General features: G+C 38.0%; 1 protein-coding gene across 7 annotated transcripts in view; it reads left to right on the top strand.

The window, feature by feature from the left end:
- The first annotated feature begins 68 nt into the window (after positions 1-68).
- The window catches only part of TP53BP1 (tumor protein p53 binding protein 1), a 92,413-nt gene continuing 78,891 nt past the window's right edge, over positions 69-13,590 (top strand). For 5 of the 7 annotated variants that reach the window (XM_058541408.1, XM_058541411.1, XM_058541410.1 and 2 more), the window contains exon 1: positions 70-293. The gene's annotated coding sequence lies outside the window, so the exon portion shown is untranslated. Of the gene's footprint in view, positions 294-13,590 lie in introns of all 7 variants that reach the window. The other 2 variants (XM_058541414.1, XM_058541413.1) reach the window with 2 other exon arrangements.

Raw genomic sequence — 13,590 nt, 5'->3', positions numbered from 1 at the left:
GCTTCTAGTTAGGATGTTTCCCGGATGAGTACTGTCTGGCAATTCCGTAGCCTCGCCCCGACGGAGGGGAGCCATCTTGTCCCTCTGTGTTTCCGAGTTTGTATGGTTGTTTCCATCTGTGTCGTGTGTCTGAATTATCGTCTGGCGCTTTTTTATTTTTTTTTGTCACCACCTGCCAGGGTCCTAGATTCCGTCCTCGGTTTCCCTGTTGCCATTGCTCCAGGTCCTGGGGGTGCTCGGGAAGGCTGCGCAGTATTGGAGGGACAGAATGACCTTCCGGCCCTGAGTCCCTGGTGAGTTGTTATTCCAAAGATAGTGGTTGGCTAGTCTCCATCTCTGCTGAGTGCAGGACTCGAGTGCAATGAGCTCAGACTGCAGCAAGGGGGATTTGAATAAAACTCAGGAAACACCTTCCCAACTACGAGTAATGTGACACAGTGAGTTGGGTAACCTTGGGAGACAGTAGTATGATTTCCCCCCAGGGAATTCTCGAAAGAGAAGGGGCAATGTTTGAACCAAAGAAGAGGTTGACTCTTCCAAAACCAAAGAACCAGGGCATGAGAGAGGACAGAGGAGGCTGGCATTGTTTTATGACTGACTGGAACATCCTTGTAAAAATGGTGTGCGCTGTACGTCTACCCTCCCCCATTCCTCAGTGTGTCCCCATCACCTACTCAGCACTCTAGCGTCTCCTTTTACCCAGGATACTGAATTATTCTGTACATGTATGTATCAGACAGAGAGCCTGTCTTTCACCCTAGGGCTACAGCAGCACTTTTTTTTTTTTGTATCCCATTTGCCTTACACTTTGGGGATGGTACAGGGTAGAAAGGAGCACAGTACCTGATTCAGCAAGACTGCCTGTGAGCCACGTTCTGATCCACCTCCTCTCTGGAGGCCCTGAGGAGGATTGGACAGTGTCTGTGTTAAGTACCTTACAGCAATCTTGGTCTCTATTGTGGAGCATGTGTTATATACAGCAAAACAGCCAGTTCATTCTGCCATCAATTTGGACATGACCCTACCTGAAACTAATATAATGTTATATGGCAATTATATCTCCATAAAAGAAAATTCATGGTCCTGAAAATCCTTTTTGTAGCAGAGAGGGAGAAATAAGGCAGAACAGATGGCGGCAGTACCTTACCCTATAGGACACAAGAGACAATGTTCTGCTACATCTCTGCGTCACCATTTGCAGACCCAAATCTGGCCAAGAACATGGAGACATGTGCAGGCCTCCTCTTCTGCAATCGGGAAAGAGTGCCACGTGGAGGCAGAGAGCCAGAATAGATTGGAGGGAGAGGAAGGGGACAGTTTCCACAGCAACTGTAGAGATGAGGCCTTTAACCAGCATAGGGCCTCGGTATAAGGGTCAGCAGCAGTTAACCACAGGTGCTGCTTTCATCAGATCTGACAAAGAGGTTAGACAATACATCTGAATGTATAGGGAAGTATCACACACTGATCTGGTGATAGGGGCAGAAATTCAGGCCTATAATCTCAGGCCTTGCGAGAATTGGGTTTTATTAATTAGAGCTGCAAATGCAGACTATGATAAAATTGCATATATATGCTTGATGAGTATTCAGCAGGATCTTCTTTCCTGAAGGCAGACAATGTCATAGATAGATTGGTATCTCTTAATTACCTACCCTTTCCTTGGTAAATAGTATCCCAGCCATTGGGTGATGATCCCAGTATCATCATCAAATTACTGGAAAATATTTTCAAGTGTCAAATGGCATCAGCTCTGTGCAAAGTGCTCTATAAAGAAAACTATGGAGTGCTAGCATCTATGCTCCAGAATTTTGTAATGGAAGACAGAAAACGCCGGTGCACGTACATACAAGGCATAGAAAGCTGAATAAAAACATCAAAGAAATACATTTATACATGAATTGCAAAGTATATAAAAACTTATTTTGTGTTTAGGAATAGTGTGCTATGGCAGAAGCCTAGTAGTGAAAGTAGTAATTCAAGGCGCTATCCAAAGAGATTATTGGGCACTTGTGATATGCATGATTATGAGGCACATGCAGTAGTGCATGGTGGTTATAGAGCCCACTGTAGTGTTTCATTTAACTGTTGACTCGTTGGACTGTCCAGGTGTGATCTTTTGGGAACTCTCCTATTCTGTAGTCTCTTCCACACTCTTGTAATGCAGCATTGACAGATATAGCAGTTACAACCAAGGCTTTTCAAACTATTTATGGTGAAGGACCCTTGAATTGTGGAAGCGGTCTCTAAGAATCCATCAATGAAAGAGGAGGTTAGAGGAGTTGCAAAAGGAAGGCACTATTATAGGCTCTGTTCTTGGGTGCTCACTGGAATGGGCACAAGGTGGAAGATAATATAAATCTCAAACAGTATGAAAGGTAATTATAGCCTTGGCTAGGTTTAAGCTGGGTAAAGGATTCTTAGCCCCCAGACCTCCGTCACTTCGTAATATACAGTGATAAATAACCCAATAGGTAAATTACGCACATGCTTAACAAAGTAGGAAGGGCGTCTCTAAACTTTTTCTGGAAATAATTTTATATTTGGTATTTAAATTAAGTTATTGAAATTATCCTTATGAGAAAATCAGAACTTTATTGGAATTAATTACACTCATCTTGACTTATGTGTGTGTGGGAGAGGAGGGCACCATAATCCTTTCAATGCTTGGGGTCTCCATAGAACTTAAGCCAGCTCTGATAATTCATAAAGAAAAGATACTGGCTTCTCCGTTACTTCTAGCCTGATGAATGTCATTAGTTTTTCTGGGGCTCTGAGCTCGTTTGGCAGAATTCCAGCCTGCTCTGCTGGATTGCATGGTCTTATCCACCAAAATATCCAAAAGGAGCTGCATGCAGCTGAGATTCCCACCCTGTACTCAGTTCTGATTATCAAGCGTTCTTTACACAGCAAGATGTGTGTTGGATTACAGGATTGCTGTGTCAGAGGCTTATTCTTGGCTTTTGGGGAAAATACTAGGATGATAATGCATACCAACAGCCGTAGGGTCACCTCTTAATATGAACTGCTGGTTTATCTGCAAAGGCTTTGAGTAAAATAACCTCTGAAAAGGCATTGAGTAAAATAATCCCTAAAAAGGTTGAGATGGGGGAGAAGTCTGCATTTATTATTATGTCTGGCACACAGAGGAGGCCCACGATAAATATTTATTGAATAATTTTCTTAATTATTTGTTCACATTAGGTAATAGGAAGAGCAAAGTCACTGAGTTTACCCTCCCTCTGCAGAGCATTGCAAAAGACGATGGAGAAATTTCCCATTTTTCCTCCTTCACTCCCTACATTTTTCTGTTTAAGAAAGTGATTCCAAAAAGTGGAAAAGAGATATTTATGGATGCCATTTTTCTTTATCCATTCCATTAGCCTGTGAGATGGAAGTTAGTGTTTGGCTGTGGCCTCTGATATCACCTTTCCTTTAGTCTGAACAAAGCTCCCTCTTTATACTGGGATTTCTAAGGATTTTCTTGTGGTGGTGAAGGTGTTGATGGTAAAGAGAATCTAAATCTAAATGTATAACTTAGTTTTGAGGCCATGCCTGTGTGTGAACTAAATTTTGCATCTTTTTTTTTTTCAAGGTATTCATAGAATAGAGTTATTTTCCTTCAAGGAATGCGTGGGTTGGAGAAATATTGTTCCCTTTACAATATCACAAAATCACAAATATTTCTCTTCCTTCTCATCAGTTATTTCTTGAAGATCCTTCATAATACGCCCTAACTTCCCTTTCTAACATTACCTCCTGCAAATACCTTGCATTAACTCTTTCATTCAGGCAATCTGAGCCACTTGCCTTTCCCTCATCATTCTTGTACTTTCTGTTCAGGCTATCTCTTTTTCCTTGAATGTTTTATTACCCTTAATTCTCATGTAGGTATTTATTTACCCTTACCTTTATGATTTACTTTCTTTGTGGAATGAGATTCCATCTCATTCCACAAAGGATTTAGGGAGTATGATCTAACTCAAACACAGCTGCGTCTCTGAAATTGACTTCCGCCTTGCGAACCATGTGAACTTGAGAAGGTTGCTTATCCTCTCTGTGCTTTAGTTCCCTCATCTGTAAAATTATAATAGTAGTTTCACCCCACCTTATATAGTTATTTTGAGAATTAAGTGGGACAATTTCTTAGATATGCTTAGAACAATGTGTAGAATTCATTTATTTAGTCATTTGTTCATTCAGTAACATTTATTGAGCACTTAGTGTGTGCCAGCAAGTGGAACACAAGGATCCCTGCTCTTGTGGAGCTTACATTCTAGTGGGGGAGACAGTTAATAAATAGGTAAATTATATAGTATGTCATAAAGAGATTAGTGCTATGGCAAAAAAGAAAAAAAATAGGATAAAGGTGATTGAGAATGCTAGTAGGGGGTGTGGTGATGGGGAAGAATGGTGCCCAAGGGGCAGGAGAGTTTGCAATTTTAAATGGGCTGGTCAGGGTAGGTCTTATTGAGAACATGAGACTAGAGCAGACTTGAAGGAAGTAAAAGAGTTAGCCATTTGGATATCTGGCAGAAGAGTCTTGTAGGCTGGGAGGATAACCAGTACAAAGTTTCTAAGGTAGCTGTATGCCTAGTGCATTCAAGGAATAGCTGGAGCCCGTTGTAGCTGGAGCAAAGAAGTGAGAGAAAGAGAGTAGGAGATGAGATCAGAGAGGTAATAGGGGCCAGATCACGTAGGGCCTTATGGCATTGTTAGGACTTTGGTTTTTACTCTGAGTGAAATGGGGAACACATGCAGGCTTTTGAACAGCAAAATGATATGGTTTGATTAACATATGATGGTTTGATTTAGGTTTTTACAGGATAACTTTCGCTGCTGGGTTGAGAATAGACTGTAGAGGTTGTAAAGATTAAAGTGGGAAGCCACTCAGGGAACTTGCAGTTATCTGGGTAAGCAATGGTATAGCCCAGATCAGAGTGATGTCAGTGGAGGTGGTGAGAATTGGTGCAATTCTAGGCACACGGTTAAAGGTAGAGCCAACCTGATTTCTTGCCTTGTCATATAAGGAATGAGAGAGGAAGAGAGAAAATAATGACTCCAAAGATAAACCAAAAACTTAAAAAGAAATAAAAGTTACCTAAGGGAGGAGAGAAGAAACAAATTGTAAGGCAGCCAGGGATGGAAGGTTGACTTTTTTGAATTTATCTTATTTTGTAAATTTTACTTTTGAATCATAGAAATGTTTTGTATAAGTGTAAAACAAAATTAAGTCAAAATGAGCAATCTGACAAATGACTTGATCCAGAATATATTTTTAAAAATCTCCCACAAATCAATGATCTCACTCATAAGTAGAAGATAAAAACAACAGTCACATAGAGACAGAGATTGGATTGGTGGTTACCAGAGGGGAAGAGGAGAGGGAGGAGGGCAAAAGGGGTGATTAGGCACGTGTGTGGTGTTGGATTGTAATTAGTCTTGGATGGTGAACATGATGTAATCTATACAGAAATCGAAATATAATGATGTACACCTGAAATTTATATAATGTTATAAAGCAATGTTGCTGCAATAAAAAAATAAGAGTAAAAGTCTCCCACAAATAAATAAAAAAGACAATCCAATTATAAAGTAGACAAACAATTGAATGGATTTTCATAAGAGAAGATATGCAATGGCCAATAAGTACATGAAAATGTGTTCAACATCATTATTCCTAGGGAAATGAAAATTAAAACCACAGAGTAATACCACTTAACATCCACAAAATGGCAAAAATTAAAAGACCAATAACACCAAATGTTAGCAAAGATGTGGAACAAATAGAACTCTCATATACTGCTAATAGTAGTGTAAAATGTTATGACCACTTTGGAAAAGTATTTGGAAATTTCTTACAAAATTAAACAAACATCTACCCTATGATCTAGCAATTCCACCCCTACTCATTTACCCAAGAGAAATGAAAACATATATATCCACAAAAAGACCTGTGATGGCTGTTCATGGCAGCTTTATTCATAATAGCCAAAAACTGGAAACAACCCAAATGTCCGTCAATAGGAGAATAGATAAACAAATTGTGGTGACTTCATGCAACAGAATACTACTCAGCAATAAAAGGAAACTACAAGTATATACAACAGATGAAAAATAAAAAACATTATGCTGAACAAAAGAAACAAAACATAAAAGAATAGTGTGTTAGTGGTCTCCCAAGAAGGAGATGCCAAGACATGATTAGATGTGCAAGAGATTTATTGGGGGAGTATATTGATTATTTATTGCTTTGAAACAAATTACTCCAAAACTTAGCAGCTTAAAATAACAAATATGTATTATCTCAGATAGGTTCTAAGAATCTGAAATCCAGGAGCAAATTAGCTGAATGGTTTTGGCTTAGCATTTCTCATGAGGTTGCAGTCAAGATGTTGGTTGGGGTTACAATAATCTGAAGGCTAGACTGAGGCTGGATGATCTCCTTCCAAGATGGCTCACTTACATGGCTATTGGCAGGGAGCCTCAGCTCCTCACCATGTAGGCCTCTTCATAGTTCTACTTGAGTATCCTCATGACGTGGCAGCTGGGTTCTCCCAGAGCAAGTGAACCAAGAGAGAGTAAGGAGGAAGCCACAATGCCTTTTTATGACATAGTGTTGGTCATTAGACACTATCATTTCTGTCTTATTCTATTTATTAGAAACAAGCCACTAAGTCTAGTCCACTCTCAGGAGGAGAGTTGGCTCTGTCTTTTGAAGGAAGTGTCAATGAATTTTTGGATATATTTTAAACGACCGCAGGGAGGGATCAGGGGAAGGCAGAGAGAGCCTTCAGACCGACATACAGGTCTGCTGTCTGTGGAAGGAGAGAGAGAAGGAATGAGGATTGGAAAGGAAGAGTTTTGTCCTACAGCATGGTTCCAAGAAAGGTTTGGCCAGGCTGATGAAGAGTCTTCAAGTCAAAGGCACCTGTTGGAGGTATCTTGTATATCACAGAATTGGGCCTGCCTTTGTAGCCCTGTCATGCTCTGGCTTTGGCTGGGATCAGCCTGTGGGAAGTGTAGCTTTGGTGCAGGTGTGGGGGTAGATCCAGAGTGGCAGCAGGTGGGGTCATCAGTCAGTTGTGCTCTCTGCAAGCAGATTTCAGTGGTGCATTTTTATGGTCACCACAAGTACATACTGCATGAATAAGTTTACAGGAAATTCTAGAATGTGCAAAACGTATCTACAGTGATAGAAAGCAAGTAAGTGGTTGCTTGGGGCTGGGGAGGGGATGGAAATTTATTGCAAAGGGGCACAAGGGAACTTTTTTGGGGTAATGAAAATGTTCTATACTTGATTGTGGTGGTGGCTACACACATATATCCATTTGTTGAACTCATCAAACTCTGCACTTAAAATGAGCACATTTTATTGTGCATAAATATATGTATAGTTTACTAAAAAACACAATGAAATACCATTTCACACTGATGATACCAAATGTTAGTGAGGATGTGCAGCACCTGAAACTCATATGATATTAGTGAGAGTATAAAATTATACAACCATTTTGGAAAACTGTTTGGCAGGTTCTTATTAAGTTAAACAAATACCTATTCTAAGACTCAGCAGTTCCACTCCTGGATATGGAGCCAAGAGAAATGAAAACATATGTTCATAAAAAGACTTGTTGATGAATGTTCATAACAGCTTTATTTATAATGATCCAAAAAACCCCAAATATCCATCAATAGGAGAACTGGTAAATTGTGGAACATGTATACAATAGAATACTACTGAGCAATAAAAAATAATGAACTACTGATACATGCAGCAAATCTCAAAAAAGTTATGCTGAGCAAAAGAAGCAGGGTACAAAAGACTATATACTATATGATTCTGTTTATATAAAATTATTGAACAGATAAAACTAATCTATGTTGATAGAAATTAGAACATGGTTGCCATGAAAAACTCTCTGGAGTGATGACAATGTTTTATTTTATTTTATTTTATTTTTTTTGAGGAAGACTGACTCTGAGCTGACATCCATTGCCAATCCTCCTCTTTTTTTTTTTTTTTTGAGGAAGACTGGTCCTGCTAACATCAATTGCCAATCTCCCTGTATTTTTTTTTTCTTTTTTTCTCCCCAAAGCCCCAGTACATAGCTGTGTATCATAGTTGTAGAGTTGTAGTTCTTCTATGTGGGACGCTGCCTCAGCATGGCTTGATGAGTGGTGAGTAGGTCAGCGCCAGGGATCCGAAACAGCAAACCCCAGGCCGCTGAAGAGAAACATGTGCACTTAACCACTGTGCCACCGGTCCGGCCCCAGACAATGTTTTATATCTTCGTTGGTATATAGGTTTCACAGATTTATACATTTGTCAAACTCATCAAATTATACAACTAAGAGCTGTGTCTTTCACTGTATTTAAATTTTACCTCAATAAAAAAATCAAGATAAAGAAAGCAGTCACTAAAAATTAAAAACAAAATGAAAGAAATTAACTGTGTATTAAATTGGTAGAATTGTTTCAAATGACTTTAAAATACAGTAATTTGTACATTTTTTTCAAAAAATTTATAGTGGCAAAATACACATAAAATTTATCATTTTAACTATTTTTGAGTGAACAGTTCAATGATATTAACTACATTAATAATGTTGTATGACCATCACCACCATTCATCTCCATACTTCTTTTCATCTAGTAAAACTGAAACTCTATACTCATTAAACAATAACTCTCGATTCCTCCCTCTCCCCAGCCCCTTGTAACCCCCATACTACTTTCTGTCTCTATTATTTTGACTTCTCTAAGTACCTCATATAAGTGGAATCACACAGTGTTTGTCTTTTTGTGACTGGCTTATTTCACTTAGCATAATATCCTCAAGATTCATCCATGTTATAGCATATGTCTTAATGTACATTTTTAATGGGATATACCCTAAGGAAAAAAGTCAACTGCAAAGAAATATTAAACTGTTTTCATTAGTCATCTCATTAGTAATAATATTGGTATTTTTTCTGAAATGATTGTGTATAGTAGAATAAAGCAAATAAATAAATTATGTTAATATTATCGGGAACCAAGATGTTGATTATAAGAGAAAGAGATACAAATATAAAATCAAGAAAGTTGGGTAAAATCCCTAAAATTTAATTGGAAAAAGCCAAACAATGACCAATCCAGTAGTAAGAACTGTGGTCTTTCATTGCCATTTACTACTAAAATGAACCAAGGCTTCTCAGAGAAACATCTGATTCCAGATCTGGGGCAAGAAATAGACAAGATGAAGCTGGAACATCTTGTTATAACAGAAAGCAAGGAAGCTACTAGAGACTACTGGAATCATGTCAAAAGGACTCTGGAGCTAATCTGAAGGGACTTACATAGTCCAAAGATGGGACAATATGCATTTTAAAATTAACAATAACTGCAATAGATTGAAGCACACCGAATGTGTTAAAAATCCATGAGTTCATAGTGATACTAAAAACAAAAATCTCATTAGTCATCTTTGCAGTATGCTAGAGGACCTTATTGTTTTGAAAACTGTATTATATAGAGAACCTCAACTCAGTATCTTGAAAAGTAGTAAATCAAAGAAAAGAATTAAGCATTTATCCTGCCTTTCTTTAGGTAATCAAATATTTGATGAAGGGAAAGTTCTTATTTATAGCAGAATTCTGCTAATAAATGAAGACAATATGTTAAAATTAGAATATCACTATTTTACAGCCCCTAGTGAAATAACGCAGCTGGGTAATGATTACTAGTGACTGCTAAACTATCAAGTAAAAGGGTGGTAACATTTGAACCTATTCATCAATTGTACAAAACAAAAATACATTTAATCAGATGTTATATGTCTCCTGATGAGATTTAATAGGAAGTATATGATACCTCTTATGAAGCTTTCTTGCCAAAAAAGAAAAAAGGAACATAAATCTGAAGTATATCTAATTGCCCATTTATAGGAAATAAAAAGGGACAAAGAAATACATTAAATGACACCACAGGAATGCAATCAGAAAAATCTGCAATGTTGGAAATTTTACAGAACAAATGACCTGTTTCATCAACAAACAAATAAATTGCAGGAAGTAAAAAAGAGGGAGAACTTACAGATTGAAAGAGACCTAAGATAAGTATTGTCCAAATGCAATGTGTAAACCAAATGCAATGTGTAAACCTTGTTTGGAATTGTAAAAAAAAAAAAAAAGAGACAACTGTAGAAATTTGAACACTACGTATTTGATAACATTAAGAAATTACTGTTAATTTTCTTTGGGTGTGTTGATATTATTATGTTTAAAAGATTCTCTATATTTTAGACACATATAAGTATTTATGGATGAAATTATGTGATGTCTGAGATTTGCTTAGAAATAATTAGTTGAGGGGAAGTGGGTGGGGATATAGATGAAACAAGATTGGGCATTTGTTGGTAATTGTTGAAGTTGGATAAGTACATGGGTTATTTTTTCTTTTTCTATTAAAAAAAAGAATGTCTTCAAGCTTTTTTTATAAGCAACAGGAAGGATGAAGCTGCCGTCAACTGAGATGGGGAAGGCTGCAAGTAGAGCAGGTTTGGTAGAAAAGATGAGTTCGATTTTAAGCTTGTTGTGTTTAAGATGTCAGTTGAACATCCAAATGGAGATATTGAATAGGCAGTTAGATATATAAATTTGGGATATGGGAGTGAGGTCTGGGATGGAGATAGAAACTTGGGAGTCATCGGCATATAGATGGTAGCTATAGCAATGAGACTGGATGACATCAAGAAATGAGCAAGAGTAAATAGAGCTTAGAACATAGTAAATGCTCAATAAATATTCATTATAACCACATGACTAAAATCCTCTCTTTTGATTACTTTCTCCTCTGAACTCCTACAGCACTTTTCCTCTATCTTGTATTATAATTACTTGTATACATGTCTTATCTCCTCTATAAATTGTAAGTTTCCTGAAGGTAGGAACTAGATCTTAATCATCTTCATACATTGCTCCCTCTCCACCACCATGGAGCCAGAATGGTGTCTTGCATGGAAGTGAATTGAAATTTATAAATGAACTTGAGTTTGTGAAGAAATTTTGGTCAGGGCTATGGATTTTCTGGCTTCGGGTTCAGAGACTCCCTACATTGATGGGCTTATATGTGAGCAGGGCCAAGATGTGTTCTTGTGTGGAGTTGTTCTTGCCAACTAGTTGGGATACTAGCTCTGTACAGCCTCAATCAGCCTTTGGGATCCAACTCTGTCTAAGACACTACAGAGGGAAATGGGTGAGGTGACTCAGAGTAGAGTGAAGGGGGATATGAAATAATGGCATGGGAAGTAGGATACAAAACTAGGCACTATGTGCACATGACTTTATGTACACACACTTATCTCAGAAGGGGAGTAAACATTTCACGACTTAGCAGCTCATGCATGAGTAGGAATCAGCTTGGTGTCCTTGTCCACTGAAGCATTTTATTTTTGTAGATTTCTCAGCCCCAGAAGCTAACAACTCCCTTCTTCCCATTGAGACCTAAGAGTTCAGGAGTGGCTGTTTTTTTTGTTTTTGTTTTTATCTGCAAGATAAACTTTTTTCACCTTCTACCATCCTGGCTCTGGTTGCTGGCAGATTCCAAAGTCTCTAAGAATATTCCTTTTCTTGCTCTCATCCTATTCCTGTGTTGAGTGAGGGTAAATTTTTCTTGTAGTTTTGCTTAGTACCAAATCCTGCTCAGCTCCAAACCTGGATAATTTGGTACCACTCTCTTTTTATTTTCTTTTTTCACATAACCACAGTATAGTGGATATAGTTATCCAGATCAAGAAAATAACATTGATTCAATACTACTATGTAATCTACAGACCTTATTCAAATATTACCAGTGCTCCCATTAGAGTTCTTCATGGCAGAAAGAAAACCAGGTTCTTGTCTAGGATTCAGTTCTGGATTACATGTTGCATTTGATGGTCTTGTCTCTGTGGTGTCCTCAAATCTGAAACAGTTCCTCAGTCTTTCTTTGTCATTCTTGATCTTGGCATTTCTCTTTCTCTCTCTCTCTTCTACTTCTCTCTTTGAAGAATATGAGTTACTTATTTGTAAAGCATCTATCATTTTGGGCTTATCTGATGTTTGCTGATGATCAGATTCAGGTTGTGAATTTTTGCCAGGAATACAATTAAAGCGATGTTTCCTTCTCAGTGTGTCATATCGAGCGACACACGATGGCATTTTGTCCCATTACTGGTGATGTTAACTGGGATCACTTGGTTAAGGTACCACATTTTTTTCACTGCTAATTACTACTTTCTGTTTGTAATAATCCAATACATGTTAGGAAGATAGTTTGAGATCGTGTAAATACCCTCTTTTTCACCACATTGCTAGTTTTAGCATTAATATTTATTTTAAATCATCTTTATTGTAAAATAATACACATAAAAGAGGGAATAAGATATAAATGTACAAATGTATGAATTATATATAGTATAAATTATAAATTGTGTAATGCCCCTGATAATAAAAATAGGACATTTCCAGGCACCTCATTTGGCTCCTAAAGAATTACACCCCTGGGCCGGCCCAGTGGTGTAGTGGTTAAGTTCATGTGCTCTGCTTCGGTGGCCTGGGGTTCACAGGTTTGGATCCCTGGCGTGGACCTACGCATCGCTTATCAAGCCATGCTGTGGCAGGCGTCCCACATATAAAGTAGAGGAAGATGGGCACGAATGTTAGCCCAGGGCCAATCTTCCTCAGCAAAAAGAGGAGGATTGGCAATGGATGTTAGCTCAGGGCTGATCTTCCTCACCAAAAAAAAAAAAAAAAAAGAATTACAACCCCTCTAGCCTCTCTAAAATTAACCACTAGTCCTGACTTTTATTGCAATCATGTCATTTCTTTACTTTTTTATGATCTAGGTATAATCTTTAAATATTAAAATTTAGTTTTGTCTCATTAAAAAACTTTTTTTATTGTAGTAAAATACACATAATATAAACTTTACCATTTTAAACATTTTTAAGTGTTCAGTTTGGTGACATTAAGTACATTCACATTGTTGTGCAACTATCACCACCATCCATCTCCAGAACTTTTTCATCTTCCCAAACTGAAACTCTGTACCCATTAAACGATAACTCCCTAGTCCTCCCTCCCCATCAACCTCTGGAAACCACTATTCTACTTTCTGTATCTATGCATTTGACTATTCTATGTGCCTTATATAAGTGAAATCGTACAATATTTGTCCTTTTATCTGGCTTATTTCAGTTAGCATAATGTTTGCAAGGTCCATCCGTGTTGTAGCATGTTGATACCACTCTTATCCTCCAGTACTGGCTTCCAGGAAGCTGAGAGGGAAGAGGAGAGCCAGGAACTCTGGAGTCATAGGATGAGAATTTTAAGGAGGAGGGAATCAGCAACACCATCAAACACTATAGAAGTCAAAGCTAATGTGGTGATGTCACAAGAAATTTTCAAAATCAAGTATTAACGAACATTTTTAGAGTGACTGCTTTGTGCCTGGAATTGTGCTAAGCACTGGATTTATGGAGGGTAACGCCAGATTGCCAAGGATTACGGAGTTGCTGGTATGGAGAAAGTGGAATGGAGAGGAAGAAAAAAGAGAGGCCAAGAGCT

Source organism: Diceros bicornis, chromosome 5 (assembly GCF_020826845.1).
Source record: "Diceros bicornis minor isolate mBicDic1 chromosome 5, mDicBic1.mat.cur, whole genome shotgun sequence".
NCBI lineage: Eukaryota > Metazoa > Chordata > Mammalia > Perissodactyla > Rhinocerotidae > Diceros > Diceros bicornis.
This window is presented reverse-complemented; position numbering and strand designations above follow the sequence as displayed.